Raw genomic sequence first — 15,748 nt, 5'->3', positions numbered from 1 at the left:
TGAGCGGTGTGTCACTTTTTTTTGCACTGATATCTTTTGAGAAGTGTTCTGACAGTGGTGAGAGTGGAGCACGACTGTCGCCGTGGCGCAATTGGCTAGCGCGTTGGGCTGTTAACCAAAAGGTTGGAGGTTCAAACCCTCCCATGAGCGCTGTGTCTCTTTTATTCTTTGCGCTGATACCTTTGGAAAAATGTTCTGATGGTGGTGAGAGTGGAGCACGACTACCTCCGTGACGCAATTGGCTAGCGTGTTGGGCTGTTAACCAAAAGGTTGGAGGTTCGAACTCTCCCATGAGCGGTTTGTCTCTTTTTTTCTTTGCGCTGATAGCTTTGAAAAAATGTTCTGATGGTGGTGAGAGTGGAGCCCGACTACCTCCGTGACGCAATTGGCTAGCGCGTTCGGCTGTTAACCAAAAGTTTGGAGGTTCGAGCCCTCCCGAGAGCAGTGTGTCTCTTTTTTTTCTTTGCGCTGATAGCTTTGGAGAAATGTTCTGACGGTGGTGAGAGTAGAGCACGACTATCTCCTTGGCGCAATTGGCTAGCGCGATCGGCTGTTAACCAAAAGGTTGGAGGTTCGAGCCCTCCCGAGAGCAGTGTGTCGCTTTTTTTTCTTTGGACTGATATCTTTGGAGAAGTGTTCTGACCATGATGAGAGTGGAGCACGACTGCCTTCGTGGCGCATTTGGATAGCGCGTTGGGCTGTTAACCAAAAGGTTGGAGGTTCGAACCCTCCCATGAGCGGTGTCTCTCTTTTTTCTTTGCGCTGATACCTTTGGAAAAATGTTCGGATGGTGGTGAGAGTGGAGCACGACAACCTCCGTGACGCAATTAGCTAGCGTGTTCGGCTGTTAACCAAAAGGTTGGAGGTTCGAGCCCTCCCTTGAGCGGTGTGTCGCTTTTTTTTCTTTGCACTGATATCTTTGGAGAAGTGTTCTGACAGTGGTGAGAGTGGAGCACGACTGTCGCCGTGGCGCAATTGGCTAGCGCGTTGGGCTGTTAACCAAAAGGTTGGAGGTTCGAACCTCCCATGAGCGCTGTGTCTCTTTTATTCTTTGCGCTGATACCTTTGGAAAAATGTTTTGATGGTTGTGAGAGTGGAGCACGACTACCTCCGTGACGCAATTGGCTAGCGCTTTGGGCTGTTAACCAAAAGGTTGGAGGTTCGAACTCTCCCATGAGCGGTTTGTCTCTTTTTTTCTTTGCGCTGATACCTTTGGAAAGATGTTCCGATGGTGGTGAGAGTGGAGCACGACAACCTTCGTGACGCAATTGGCTAGTGCGTTCGGCTGTTAACCAAAAGGTTGGAGGATCGAGTCCTCCCGAGAGCGGTGTGTCTCTTTTTTTCTTCGCGCTAATAGCTTTGGAGAAATGTTCTGACGGTGGTGAGAGTGGAGCACTACTGTCTCCGTGGCGCAATCTGCTAGCGCACCGGCTGTTAAGCAGAAGGTTGGAGGTTCGAGCCCTCCTGGGAGCAGTGTGTCGCTTTTTTTCTTTGCGCTGATAGCTTTGGAGAAACGTTCTGACGGTGGTGAGAGTGGAGCTTGGTTGGGTTCGTGGTGCAATGGCTAGTGCGATCAACTGTTAACTGAAAGGTTGGAAGTTCAAGCCGTCCCGGGATCTGTGTGTCGCTTTTTTTCTTTGCGCTGATAGCTTTGGAGAAATGTTCTGACGGTTGTGAGAGTAGACCACCACTATCTCCTTGGTGCAATTGGCTAGCGCGTTCAGCTGTTAACCAAAAGGCTGGAGGTTCAAGCCCTCCCGAGAGCTGTGTGTCTCTTTTTTTGCGCTGACAGCTGTGGAGAAATGTTCTGACGGTGGTGAGAGTAGAGCACGACTACCTCCTTGGTGCAATTGGCTAGCGCGTTCAGCTGTTAACCAAAAGGTTGGAGGTTCGAGCCCTCCCGAGAGCGGTGTGTCTCTTTTTTTGCGCTGATACCTTTGGAAAAATGTTCTGATGGTGGTGAGAGTGGAGCCCGACTACCTCCGTGACGCAATTGGCTAGCGCGTTCGGCTGTTAACCAAAAGGTTGGAGGTTCGAGCCTTCCCGAGAGCGGTGTGTCTCTTTTTTTTCTTTGCGCTGATAGCTTTGGAGAAACGTTCTGACGGTGGTGAGAGTGGAGCGCGGTTGGGTCCGTGGTGCAATGGCTAGCGCAATCGGCTGTTAACCAAAAGGTTTGAGGTTCGAGCCCTCCCATGAGCGGTGTGTCACTTTTTTTGCACTGATATGTTTTGAGAAGTGTTCTGAGCGTGGTGAGAATGGAGCACGACTGTCTCCGTGGCGCAATTGGCTAGCGCGTTGGGCTGTTAGCCAAAAGGTTGGAGGTTCAAACCCTGCCATGAGTGGTGTGTCTCTTTTTTTCTTTGCCCTGATAGCTTTGGAAAAATGTTCTGATGGTGGTGAGAGTGGAGCACGACTACCTCCGTGACGCAATTGGCTAGCGCGTTCGGCTGTTAACCAAAAGGTTGGAGGTTCGAGCCCTCCCGAGAGCGGTGTGTCTCTTTTTTTCTTTGCGCTGATAGCTTTGGAGAATTGTTCTGACGGTGGCGAGAGTGGAGCACGACTGTTTCCGTGGCAGAATCGGCTAGCGCGATCAACTGTTAACTGAAAGGTTGGAGGTTCAAGCCCTCCCGGGAGCAGTGTGTCGCTTTTTTCTTTGCGCTGATAGCTTTGGAGAAATGTTCTGACGGTGGTGAGAGTAGAGCACGACTATCTCCTTGGCGCAATTGGCTAGCGCGATCGGCTGTTAACCAAAAGGTTGGAGGTTCGAGCCCTCCCGAGAGCAGTGTGTCGCTTTTTTTTCTTTGGACTGATATCTTTGGAGAAGTGTTCTGACCATGATGAGAGTGGAGCACGACTGCCTTCGTGGCGCATTTGGATAGCGCGTTGGGCTGTTAACCAAAAGGTTGGAGGTTCGAACCCTCCCATGAGCGGTGTCTCTCTTTTTTCTTTGCGCTGATACCTTTGGAAAAATGTTCGGATGGTGGTGAGAGTGGAGCACGACAACCTCCGTGACGCAATTAGGCAATTAGCTAGCGTGTTCGGCTGTTAACCAAAAGGTTGGAGGTTCGAGCCCTCCCTTGAGCGGTGTGTCGCTTTTTTTTCTTTGCACTGATATCTTTGGAGAAGTGTTCTGACAGTGGTGAGAGTGGAGCACGACTGTCGCCGTGGCGCAATTGGCTAGCGCGTTGGGCTGTTAACCAAAAGGTTGGAGGTTCGAACCTCCCATGAGCGCTGTGTCTCTTTTATTCTTTGCGCTGATACCTTTGGAAAAATGTTTTGATGGTTGTGAGAGTGGAGCACGACTACCTCCGTGACGCGATTGGCTAGCGCTTTGGGCTGTTAACCAAAAGGTTGGAGGTTCGAACTCTCCCATGAGCGGTTTGTCTCTTTTTTTCTTTGCGCTGATACCTTTGGAAAAATGTTCCGATGGTGGTGAGAGTGGAGCACGACAACCTTCGTGACGCAATTGGCTAGTGCGTTCGGCTGTTAACCAAAAGGTTGGAGGATCGAGTCCTCCCGAGAGCGGTGTGTCTCTTTTTTTCTTCGCGCTAATAGCTTTGGAGAAATGTTCTGACGGTGGTGAGAGTGGAGCACTACTGTCTCCGTGGCGCAATCTGCTAGCGCACCGGCTGTTAAGCAGAAGGTTGGAGGTTCGAGCCCTCCTGGGAGCAGTGTGTCGCTTTTTTTCTTTGCGCTGATAGCTTTGGAGAAACGTTCTGACGGTGGTGAGAGTGGAGCTTGGTTGGGTTCGTGGTGCAATGGCTAGTGCGATCAACTGTTAACTGAAAGGTTGGAAGTTCAAGCCGTCCCGGGATCTGTGTGTCGCTTTTTTTCTTTGCGCTGATAGCTTTGGAGAAATGTTCTGACGGTTGTGAGAGTAGACCACCACTATCTCCTTGGTGCAATTGGCTAGCGCGTTCAGCTGTTAACCAAAAGGCTGGAGGTTCAAGCCCTCCCGAGAGCTGTGTGTCTCTTTTTTTGCGCTGACAGCTGTGGAGAAATGTTCTGACGGTGGTGAGAGTAGAGCACGACTACCTCCTTGGTGCAATTGGCTAGCGCGTTCAGCTGTTAACCAAAAGGTTGGAGGTTCGAGCCCTCCCGAGAGCGGTGTGTCTCTTTTTTTGCGCTGATACCTTTGGAAAAATGTTCTGATGGTGGTGAGAGTGGAGCCCGACTACCTCCGTGACGCAATTGGCTAGCGCGTTCGGCTGTTAACCAAAAGGTTGGAGGTTCGAGCCTTCCCGAGAGCGGTGTGTCTCTTTTTTTTCTTTGCGCTGATAGCTTTGGAGAAACGTTCTGACGGTGGTGAGAGTGGAGCGCGGTTGGGTCCGTGGTGCAATGGCTAGCGCAATCGGCTGTTAACCAAAAGGTTTGAGGTTCGAGCCCTCCCATGAGCGGTGTGTCACTTTTTTTTGCACTGATATGTTTTGAGAAGTGTTCTGAGCGTGGTGAGAATGGAGCACGACTGTCTCCGTGGCGCAATTGGCTAGCGCGTTGGGCTGTTAGCCAAAAGGTTGGAGGTTCAAACCCTGCCATGAGTGGTGTGTCTCTTTTTTTCTTTGCCCTGATAGCTTTGGAAAAATGTTCTGATGGTGGTGAGAGTGGAGCACGACTACCTCCGTGACGCAATTGGCTAGCGCGTTCGGCTGTTAACCAAAAGGTTGGAGGTTCGAGCCCTCCCGAGAGCGGTGTGTCTCTTTTTTTCTTTGCGCTGATAGCTTTGGAGAATTGTTCTGACGGTGGCGAGAGTGGAGCACGACTGTTTCCGTGGCAGAATCGGCTAGCGCGATCAACTGTTAACTGAAAGGTTGGAGGTTCAAGCCCTCCCGGGAGCAGTGTGTCGCTTTTTTCTTTGCGCTGATAGCTTTAAAAAAAGTTCTGTTGGTGGTGAGAGTGGAGCCCGACTACGTCCGTGACGCAATTGGCTAGCGCGTTCGGCTGTTAACCAAAAGTTTTGAGGTCCGAGCCCTCCCGAGAGTGGTGCGTCTCTTTTTTTTCTTTGCGCTGATACCTTTGGAAAATTGTTCTGATGGTGGTGAGAGTGGAGCCCGACTACATCCGTGACGCAATTGGCTAGCGCGTTCGGCTGTTAACCAAAAGTTTGGAGGTTCGAGCCCTCCCGAGAGCGGTGTGTCTCTTTTTTTTCTTTGCGCTGATTGCTTTGGAGAAACGTTCTGACGGTGGTGAGAGTGGAGCGCGGTTGGGTCCGTGGTGCAATGGCTAGCGCGATCGGCTGTTAACCAAAAGGTTGGAGGTTCGAGCCCTCCCATGAGCGGTGTGTCGCTTTTTTTTCTTTGCACTGATATCTTTTGAGAAGTGTTCTGAGCGTGGTGAGAATGGAGCACGACTGTCTCCGTCGCGCAATTGGCTAGCGCGTTGGGCTGTTAGCCAAAAGGTTAGAGGTTCAAACCCTATGAGCGGTGTGTCTCTTTTTTTCTTTGCGCTGATAGCTTTGAAAATTGTTCTGATGGTAGTGAGAGGGGAGCCCGACTACCTCCGTGACGCAATATGCTAGCGCATTCGGCTGTTAACCAAAAATTTGGAGGTTCGAGCCCTCCCGAGAGCGGTGTGTCTGTTTTTTCTTCTTTGCGCTGATAGCTTTGGAGAAACGTTCTGACGGTGGTGAGAGTGGAGCGCGGTTGGGTCTGTGCTGCAATGGCTAGTGCAATCGGCTGTTAACCAAAAGGTTGGAGGTTCGAGCCCTCCTATGAGCGGTGTGTCGCTTTTTTTTTCTTTGCACTGATATCTTTTGAGAAGTGTTCTGAGCGTGGTGAGAAAGGAGCACGACTGTCTCCATGGCACAATTGGCTAGCGCGTTGGGCTGTTAGCCAAAAGGTTGGAGGTTCAAACCCTGCCATGAGCGGTGTGTCTCTTTTTTTCTTTGCGCTCATAGCTTTGGACAAATGTTCTGACAGTGGTGAGAGTAGAGCACGACTATCTCCTTGGCGCAATTGGCTAGCGCGATCGGCTGTTAACCAAAAGGTTGAAGGTTCGAGCCCTCCCGAGAGCAGTGTGTCGCTTTTTTTTTTTGGACTGATATCTTTAGAGAAGTGTTCTGACCGTGGTGAGAGTGGAGCACGACTGTCTTCGTGGCGCATTTGGATAGCGCGTTGGGCTGTTAACCAAAAGGTTGGAGGTTCCAACCCTCCCATGAGCGGTGTCTCTCTTTTTTTCTTTGCGCTGATACCTTTGCAAAAATGTTCTGATGTTGGTGAGAGTAGAGCACGACTACCTCCGTGACGCAATTTGCTAGCGTGTTCGGCTGTTAACCAAAAGATTGGATGTTCGAGCCCTCCCGGGAGCGGTGTGTCGCTTTTTTTCTTTGCGCTGATAGCTATCGAGAAATCTTCGACGGCGGTGAAAGTGGAGCGCGGTTGGGTCCGTGGTGCAATGGCTAGCGCGATTGGCTGTTAACCAAAAGGTTGGAGGTTCGAGCCCTCCCATGAGCGGTGTGTCGCTTCTTTTTCTTTGCACTGATATCTTTGGAGAAGTGTTCTGACAGTGGTGAGAGTGGAGCACGACTGTCGCCGTGGCGCAATTGGCTAGCACGTTGGGCTGTTAACCAAAAGGTTGGAGGTTCGAACCCTCCCATGAGCGCTGTGTCTCTTTTATTCTTTCCGCTGATACCTTTGGAAAAATGTTCTGATGGTGGTGAGAGTGGAGCACGACTACCTCCGTGACGCAATTGGCTAGCGCGTTGGGCTGTTAACCAAAAGGTTGGAGGTTCGAACTCTCCCATGAGCGGTTTGTCTCTTTTTTTCTTTGCGCTGATACCTTTGGAAAAATGTTCTGATGGTGGTGAGAGTGGAGCACGACAACCTTCGTGACGGAATTGGCTAGCGCGTTCGGCTGTAAACCAAAAGGTTGGAGGTTCGAGTCCTCCCGAGAGCGGTGTGTCTCTTTTTTCTTCGCGCTAATAGCTTTGGAGAAATGTTCTGACGGTGGTGAGAGTGGAGCACTACTGTCTCCGTGGCGCAATCTGCTAGCGCATCGGCTGTTAAGCAGAAGGTCGGAGGTTCGAGCCCTCCTGGGAGCAGTGTGTCGCTTTTTTTCTTTGCGCTGATAGCTTTGGAGAAACGTTCTGACGGTGGTGAGAGTGGAGCTTGGTTGGGTTCATGGTGCAATGGCTAGTGCGATCAACTGTTAACTGAAAGGTTGGAGGTTCAAGCCGTCCCGGGATCTGTGTCTCGCTTTTTTTCTTTGCGCTGATAGCTTTGCAGAAATGTTCTGACGGTTGTGAGAGTAGACCACCACTATCTCCTTGGTGCAATTGGCTAGCGCGTTCAGCTGTTAACCAAAAGGTTGGAGGTTGAAGCCCTCCCGAGAGCTGTGTGTCTCTTTTTTCTTTGCGCTGACAGCTGTGGAGAAATGTTCTGACGGTGTTGAGAGTAGAGCACGACTACCTCCTTGGTGCAATTGGCAAGCGCGTTCAGCTGTTAACCAAAAGGTTGGAGGTTCGAGCCCTCCCGAAAGCGGTGTGTCTCTTTTTTTTGCGCTGATACCTTTGGAAAAACGTTCTGATGGTGGTGAGAGTGGAGCCCGACTACCTCCGTGACGCAATCGGCTAGCGCGTTCGGCTGTTAACCAAAAGGTTGGAGGTTTGAGCCTTCCCGAGAGCGGTGTGTCTCTTTTTTTTCTTTGCGCTGATAGCTTTGGAGAAACGTTCTGACGGTGGTGAGAGTGGAGCGCGGTTGGGTCCGTGGTGCAATGGCTAGCGCAATCGGCTGTTAACCAAAAGGTTGGAGGTTCGAGCCCTCCCATGAGCGGTGTGTCACTTTTTTTTTTGCACTGATATCTTTTGAGAAGTGTTCTGAGCGTGGTGAGAATGGAGCACGACTGTCTCCGTGGCGCAATTGGCTTGCGCGTTGGGCTGTTAGCCAAAAGGTTGGAGGTTCAAACCCTGCCATGAGTGGTGTGTCTCTTTTTTTCTTTGCGCTGATAGCTTTGGAAAAATGTTCTGATGGTGGTGAGAGTGGAGCACGACTACCTCCATGACGCAATTGGCTAGCGCGTTCGGCTGTTAACCAAAAGGTTGGAGGTTCGAGCCCTCCCGAGAGCGGTGTGTCTCTTTTTTTTCTTTGCGCTGATAGCTTTGGAGAATTGTTCTGACGGTGGCGAGAGTGGAGCACGACTGTTTCCGTGGCAGAATCGGCTAGCGCGATCAACTGTTAACTGAAAGGTTGGAGGTTCAAGCCCTCCCGGGAGCAGTGTGTCGCTTTTTTCTTTGCGCTGATAGCTTTAAAAAAAGTTCTGATCGTGGTGAGAGTGGAGCCCGACTACGTCCGTGACGCAATTGGCTAGCGCGTTCGGCTGTTAACCAAAAGTTTGGAGGTTCGAGCACTCCCGAGAGCGGTGTGTCTCTTTTTTTTCTTTGCGCTGATACCTTTGGGAAAATGTTCTGATGGTGGTGAGAGTGGAGCCCGACTACCTCCGTGACGCAATTGGCTAGCGCGTTTGGCTGTTAACCAAAAGTTCGGAGGTTCGAGCCCTCCCGAGAGCGGTGTTTTTTTTTTCTATGCGTTGATACCTTTGGAGAAACATTCTGACGGTGGTGAAAGTGGAGCACGACTGTCTTCATGGCAGAATCGGCTAGCGCGATCAACTGTTAACTGAAAGGTTGGAGGTTCAAGCCCTCCCGGGAGCAGTGTGTCGCTTTTTTCTTTGTGCTGATAGCTTTAAAAAAGTTCTGATGGTGGTGAGAGTGGAGCCCAACTACATCCGTGACGCAATTGGCTAGCGCGTTCGGCTGTTAACCAAAAGTTTGGAGGTTCGAGCTCTCCCGAGAGCGGTGTGTCTCTTTTTTTTTGCGCTGATACCTTTGGAAAAATGTTCTGATGGTGGTGAGAGTGGAGCCCGACTACCTCCGTGACGCAATTGGCTAGCGCGTTTGGCTGTTAACCAAAAGTTTGGAGGTTCGAGCCCTCCCGAGAGCGGTGTGTCTCTTTTTTTTGCGTTGATAGCTTTGGAGAAACATTCTGACCGTGGTGAAAGTGGAGCGCGGTTCTGTCCGTGGCGCAATCGGCTAGCGCGATCGGCTGTTACCCAAAAGGTTGGAGGATCGAGCCCTCCCATGAGCGGTGTGTCGCTTTTTTTTCTTTGCACTGATATCTTTGGAGAAGTGTTCTGAGCGTGGTGAGAATGGAGCACGACTGTCTCCGTGGCGCAATTGGCTAGGGCGTTGGGCTGTTAGCCAAAAGGTTGGAGGTTCAAACCCTGCCATGAACGGTGTGTCTCTTTTTTTCTTTGCGCTGATACCTTTGGAAAAATGTTCTGATGGTGGTGAGAGTCGAGCACGACTACCTCCGTGACGCAATTGGCTAGCGCGTTCGGCTGTTAACCAAAAGGTTGGAGGTTCGAGCCCTCCCGAGAGCAGTGTGTCGCTTTTTTTCTTTGCGCTGATAGCTTTGAAAAAATGTTCTGATGGTGGTCAGAGTGGAGCCCGACTACCTCCTTGACGCAATTGGCTAGCGCGTTCGGCTATTATCCAAAAGTTTGGAGGTTCGAGCCCTCCCGGGAGCGGTGTGTCGCTTTTTTTCTTTGCGCTTATAGCTATCGAGAATTCTTCGACGGCGGTGAGAATGGAGCGCGGTTGGGTCCGTGGGGCAATGGCTAGCGCGATCGGCTGTTAACCAAAAGGTTGGAGGTTCGAGTCCTCCCGAGAGTGGTGTGTCTCTTTTTTTCTTCGCGCTAATAGCTTTGGAGAAATGTTCTGACGGTGGTGAGAGTGGAGCACTACTGTCTCCGTAGCGCAATCTGCTAGTGCATCGGCTGTTAAGCAGAAGGTTGGAGGTTCGAGCCCTCCCGGGAGCAGTGTGTTTTTTTTTGCGCTGATAGCTTTGGAAAAACCTTCTGACGGTGGTGAGAGTGGAGCTTGGTTGGGTTCGTGGTGCAATGGCTAGCGCGATCACCTGTTACCTGAAAGGTTGGAGGTTCAAGCCCTCCCGGGAGCTGTGTGTCGCTTTTTTTCTCTGCGCTGATAGCTTTGGAGAAATGTTCTGACGGTGGTGAGAGTGGAGCGCGACTGTTTCCGTGGCGGAATTGACTAGTGCGATCAACTGTTAACTGAAAGGTTGGAGGTTCAAGCCCTCCCGGGAGCACTGTGTCGCTTTATTTCTTTGCAGTGATAGCTGTGGAGAAATTTTCTGACTGTGGTGAGAATAGAGCACGACTGTCTACGTGGCGCATTTGGCTAGCGCGATCGGCTGTTCACCGAAAGGTTGGAGGTTGGAGCCCTCCCGTGAGCGGCGTTTCGCTTTTTTCTTTGCGCTGACAGCTATGGAGAAATGTTCTGACGGTGGTGAGAGTGGAGCACGACTGTCTTTTTGGCGCAATCTGCTAGTGCGTCGGCTGTTAAGCAAAAGGTTGGAGGTTCGAGCCCTCCCGAGAGCTGTGTGTCTCTTTTTTTTGCGCTGACAGCTGTGGAGAAATGTTCTGACGGTGGTGAGAGTAGAGCACGACTACCTCCTTGGTGCAATTGGCTAGCGCGTTCAGCTGTTAACCAAAAGGTTGGAGGTTCGAGCCCTCCCGAGAGCGGTGTGACTCTTTTTTTTGCGCTGATACCTTTGGAAAAATGTTCTGATGGTGGTGAGAGTGGAGCCCGACTACCTCCGTGACGCAATTGGCTAGCGCGTTCGGCTGTTAACCAAAAGGTTGGAGGTTCGAGCCTTCCCGAGAGCAGTGTGTCTCTTTTTTTTTCTTTGCGCTGATAGCTTTGGAGAAACGTTCTGACGGTGGTGAGAGTGGAGCGCGGTTGGGTCCGTGGTGCAATGGCTAGCGCAATCGGCTGTTAACCAAAAGGTTGGAGGTTCGAGCCCTCCCATGAGCGGTGTGTCACTTTTTTTTGCAGTGATATCTTTTGAGAAGTGTTCTGAGCGTGGTGAGAATGGAGCACGACTGTCTCCGTGGCGCAATTGGCTAGCGCGTTGGGCTGTTAGCCAAAAGGTTGGAGGTTCAAACCCTGCCATGAGTGGTGTGTCTCTTTTTTTCTTTGCCCTGATAGCTTTGGAAAAATGTTCTGATGGTGGTGAGAGTGGAGCACGACTACCTCCGTGACGCAATTGGCTAGCGCGTTCGGCTGTTAACCAAAAGGTTGGAGGTTCGAGCCCTCCCGAGAGCGGTGTGTCTCTTTTTTTCTTTGCGCTGATAGCTTTGGAGAATTGTTCTGACGGTGGCGAGAGTGGAGCACGACTGTTTCCGTGGCAGAATCGGCTAGCGCGATCAACTGTTAACTGAAAGGTTGGAGGTTCAAGCCCTCCCGGGAGCAGTGTGTCGCTTTTTTCTTTGCGCTGATAGCTTTAAAAAAAGTTCTGATGGTGGTGAGAGTGGAGCCCGACTACGTCCGTGACGCAATTGGCTAGCGCGTTCGGCTGTTAACCAAAAGTTTGGAGGTCCGAGCCCTCCCGAGAGCGGTGCGTCTCTTTTTTTTTTTGCGCTGATACCTTTGGAAAAATGTTCTGATGGTGGTGAGAGTGGAGCCCGACTACATCCGTGACGCAATTGGCTAGCGCGTTTGGCTGTTAACCAAAAGTTTGGAGGTTCGAGCCCTCCCGAGAGCGGTGTGTCTCTTTTTTTTTTCTTTGCGTTGATAGCTTTGGAGAAACATTCTGACGGTGGTGAAAGTGGAGCGTGGTTGGGTCCGTGGTGCAATGGCTAGCGCGATTAGCTGTTAACCAAAAGGTTGGAGGTTCGAGCCCTCCCATGAGCGGTGTGTCGCTTTTTTTTCTTTGCACTGATATCTTTTGAGAAGTGTTCTGAGCGTGGTGAGAATGGAGCACGACTGTCTCCGTGGCGCAATTGGCTAGCGCGTTGGGCTGTTAGCCAAAAGCTTGGAGGTTCAAACCCTGCCATGAACGGTGTGTCTCTTTTTTTCTTTGCGCTGATACCTTTGTAAAAATGTTCTGATGGTGGTGAGAGTCGAGCACGACTACCTCCGTGACGCAATTGGCTAGCGCGTTCGGCTGTTAACCAAAAGGTTGGAGGTTGGAGCCCTCCCGAGAGCAGTGTGTCGCTTTTTTTCTTTACGCTGATAGCTTTGAAAAAATGTTCTGATGGTGGTCAGAGTGGAGCCCGACTACCTCCGTGACGCAATTGGCTAGCGCGTTCGGATATTAACCAAAAGTTTGGAGGTTCGAGCCCTCCCGAGAGCGGTGTGTCTCTTTTTTTTTCTTTGCGCTGATAGCTTTGGAGAAACGTTCTGACGGTGGTGAGAGTGGAGCGCGGTTGGCTCCGTTGTGCAATGGCTAGCGCGATCGGCTGTTAACCAAAAGGTTGGAGGTTCGAGCCCTCCCATGAGCGGTGTGTCGCTTTTTTTTCTTTGCACTGATATCTTTTGAGAAGTGTTCTGAGCGTGGTGAGAATGGAGCACGACTGTCTCCGTCGCGCAATTGGCTAGCGCGTTGGGCTGTTAGCCAAAAGGTTAGAGGTTCAAACTCTATGAGCGGTGTGTCTCTTTTTTTCTTTGCGCTGATAGCTTTGAAAAAATGTTCTGATGGTGGTGAGAGTGGAGCCCGACTACCTCCGTGACGCAATGGAATAGCGCATTCGGCTGTTAACCAAAAATTTGGAGGTTCGAGCCCTCCCGAGAGTGGTGTGTCTCTTTTTTCTTCTTTGCGCTGATAGCTTTGGAGAAACGTTCTGACGGTGGTGAGAGTGGAGCGCGGTTGGGTCTGTGGTGCAATGGCTAGTGCGATCGGCTGTTAACCAAAAGGTTGGAGGTTCGAGCCCTCCCATGAGCGTTGTGTCGCTTTTTTTTCTTTGCACTGATATCTTTTGAGAAGTGTTCTGAGCGTGGTGAGAATGGAGCACGACTGTCTCCATGGCGCAATAGGCTAGCGCGTTGGGCTGTTAGCCAAAAGGTTGGAGGTTCAAACCCTGCCATGAGCGGTGTGTCTCTTTTTTTCTTTGCGCTCATAGCTTTGGAGAAATGTTCTGACGGGTGTGAGAGTAGAGCACGACTATCTCCTTGGCGCAATTGGCTAGCGCGATCGGCTGTTAACCAAACGGTTGAAGGTTCGAGCCCTCCCGAGAGCAGTGTGTCGCTTTTTTTTCTTTGGACTGATATCTTTAGAGAAGTGTTCTGACCGTGGTGAGAGTGGAGCACGACTGTCTTCGTGGCAGAATCGGCTAGCGCGATCAACTGTTAACTGAAAGGTTGGAGGTTCAAGCCCTCCCGGGAGCAGTGTGTCGCTTTTTTCTTTGTGCTGATAGCTTTAAAAAAGTTCTGATGGTGGTGAGAGTGGAGCCCAACTACATCCGTGACGCAATTGGCTAGCGCGTTCGCCTGTTAACCAAAAGTTTGGAGGTTCGAGCCCTCCCGAGAGCGGTGTGTCTCTTTTTTTTTCTTTGCGCTGATACCTTTGGAAAAATGTTCTGATGGTGGTGAGAGTGGAGCCCGACTACCTCCGTGACGCAATTGGCTAGCGCGTTTGGCTGTTAACCAAAAGTTTGGAGGTTCGAGCCCTCCCGAGAGCGGTGTGTCTCTTTTTTTTGCGTTGATAGCTTTGGAGAAACATTCTGACGGTGGTGAAAGTGGAGCGCGGTTGGGTCCGTGGTGCAATGGCTAGCGCGATTGGCTGTTAACCAAAAGGTTGGAGGTTCGAGCCCTCCCATGAGCGGTGTGTCGCTTTTTTTTCTTTGCACTGATATTTTTGGAGACTTGTTCTGACGGTGGTGAGAGTGGAGCACGACTGTTTCCGTGGCGCAATCGGCTAGCGCGATCGGCTGTTACCCAAAAGGTTGGAGGTTCGAGCCCTCCCATGAGCGGTGTGTCGCTTTTTTTTCTTTGCACTGATATCTTTGGAGAAGTGTTCTGAGCGTGGTGAGAATGGAGCACGACTGTCTCCGTGGCACAATTGGCTAGCGCGTTGGGCTATTAGCCAAAAGGTTGGAGGTTCAAACCCTGCCATGAACGGTGTGTCTCTTTTTTTCTTTGCGCTGACCCCTTTGGAAAAATGTTCTGATGGTGGTGAGAGTCGAGCACGACTACGTCCGTGACGCAATTGGCTAGCGCGTTCGGCTGTTAACCAAAAGGTTGGAGGTTCGAGCCCTCCCGAGAGCAGTGTGTCGCTTTTTTTCTTTGCGCTGAGAGCTTTGAAAAAATGTTCTGATGGTGGTCAGAGTGGAGCCCGACTACCTCCGTGACGCAATTGGCTAGCGCGTTCGGCTATTATCCAAAAGTTTGGAGGTTCGAGCCCTCCCGAGAGCGGTGTGTCTCTTTTTTTTTCTTTGCGCTGATAGCTTTGGAGAAACGTTCTGACGGTGGTGAGAGTGGAGCGCGGTTGGGTCCGTGTTGCAATGGCTAGCGCGATCGGCTGTTAACCAAAAGGTTGGAGGTTCGAGCCCTCCCATGAGCGGTGTGTCGCTTTTTTTTCTTTGCACTGATATCTTTTGAGAAGTGTTCTAGGCGTGGTGAGAATGGAGCACGACTGTCTCCGTCGCGCAAATGGCTAGCGCGTTGGGCTGTTAGCCAAAAGGTTAGAGGTTCAAACCCTATGAGCGGTGTGTCTCTTTTTTTCTTTGCGCTGATAGCTTTGAAAAAATGTTCTGATGGTGGTGAGAGTGGAGCCCGACTACCTCCGTGACGCAATATGCTAGCGCATTTGGCTGTTAACCAAACATTTGGAGGTTCGAGCCCTCCCGAGAGCGGTGTGTCTCTTTTTTCTTCTTTGCGCTGATAGCTTTGGAGAAACGTTCTGACGGTGGTGAGAGTGGAGCGCGGTTGGGTCTGTGGTGCAATGGCTAGTGCGATCGGCTGTTAACCAAAAGGTTGGAGGTTCGTGCCCTCCCATGAGCGGTGTGTCGCTTTTTTTTCTTTGCACTGATATCTTTTGAGAAGTGTTCTGAGCGTGGTGAGAATGGAGCACGACTGTCTCCATGGCGCAATTGGCTAGCGCGTTGGGCTGTTAGACAAAAGGTTGGAGGTTCAAACCCTGCCATGAGCGGTGTGTCTCTTTTTTTCTTTGCGCTCATAGCTTTGGAGAAATGTTCTGACGGTGGTGAGAGTAGAGCACGACTATCTCCTTGGCGCAATTGGCTAGCGCGATCGGCTGTTAACCATAAGGTTGAAGGTTCGAGCCCTCCCGAGAGCAGTGTGTCGCTTTTTTTTCTTTGGACTGATATCTTTAGAGAAGTGTTCTGACCGTGGTGAGAGTGGAGCACGGCTGTCTTCGAGGCGCATTTGGATAGCGCATTGGGCTGCTAACCAGAAGGGTTGAGGTTCCAACCCTCCCATGAGCGGTGTCTCTGTTTTTTTCTTTGCGCTGATACCTTTGGAAACATGTTCTGATGGTGGTGAGAGTGGAGCACGACTACCTCCGTGACGCAATTTGCTAGCGTGTTCGGCTGTAAACCAAAAGGTTGGATGTTCGAGCCCTCCCGGGAGCGGTGTGTCGCATTTTTTCTTTGCGCTGATAGCTATCGAGAATTCTTCGACGGCAGTGAGATTGGAGCGCGGTTGGGTTCGTGGCGCAATGGCTAGCGCGATCACCTGTTACCTGAAAGGTTGGAGGTTCAAGCCCTCCCGGGAGCTGTGTGTCGCTTTTTTTCTCTGCGCTGATAGCTTTGGAGAAATGTTATGACGGTGGTGAGAGTGGAGCGCGACTGTTTCCATGGCGGAATTGACTAGTGCGATCAATTTTTAACTGAAAGGTTGGAGGTTCAAGCCCTTCCGGGAGCACTGTGTCGCTTTATTTCTTTGCAGTGATAGCTGTGGATAAATTTTCTGACTGTGGTGAGAATAGAGCACGACTGT

General features: G+C 51.0%; 1 non-coding gene across 1 annotated transcript; it reads left to right on the top strand.

The window, feature by feature from the left end:
• The first annotated feature begins 79 nt into the window (after nt 1-79).
• Nucleotides 80-150, top strand: TRNAN-GUU (transfer RNA asparagine (anticodon GUU)). The gene has a single exon. It is a non-coding gene; the product is annotated as a tRNA-Asn (tRNA).
• Nucleotides 151-15,748: the final 15,598 nt, after the last annotated feature.

Source organism: Rhipicephalus microplus, unplaced genomic scaffold (genome assembly GCF_043290135.1).
Source record: "Rhipicephalus microplus isolate Deutch F79 unplaced genomic scaffold, USDA_Rmic scaffold_19, whole genome shotgun sequence".
In the NCBI taxonomy this organism is placed as follows: Eukaryota; Metazoa; Arthropoda; class Arachnida; order Ixodida; family Ixodidae; genus Rhipicephalus; species Rhipicephalus microplus.
The sequence above is the reverse complement of the archived record's forward strand: the minus strand, read 5'-3'. Positions and strand labels throughout refer to the sequence as shown.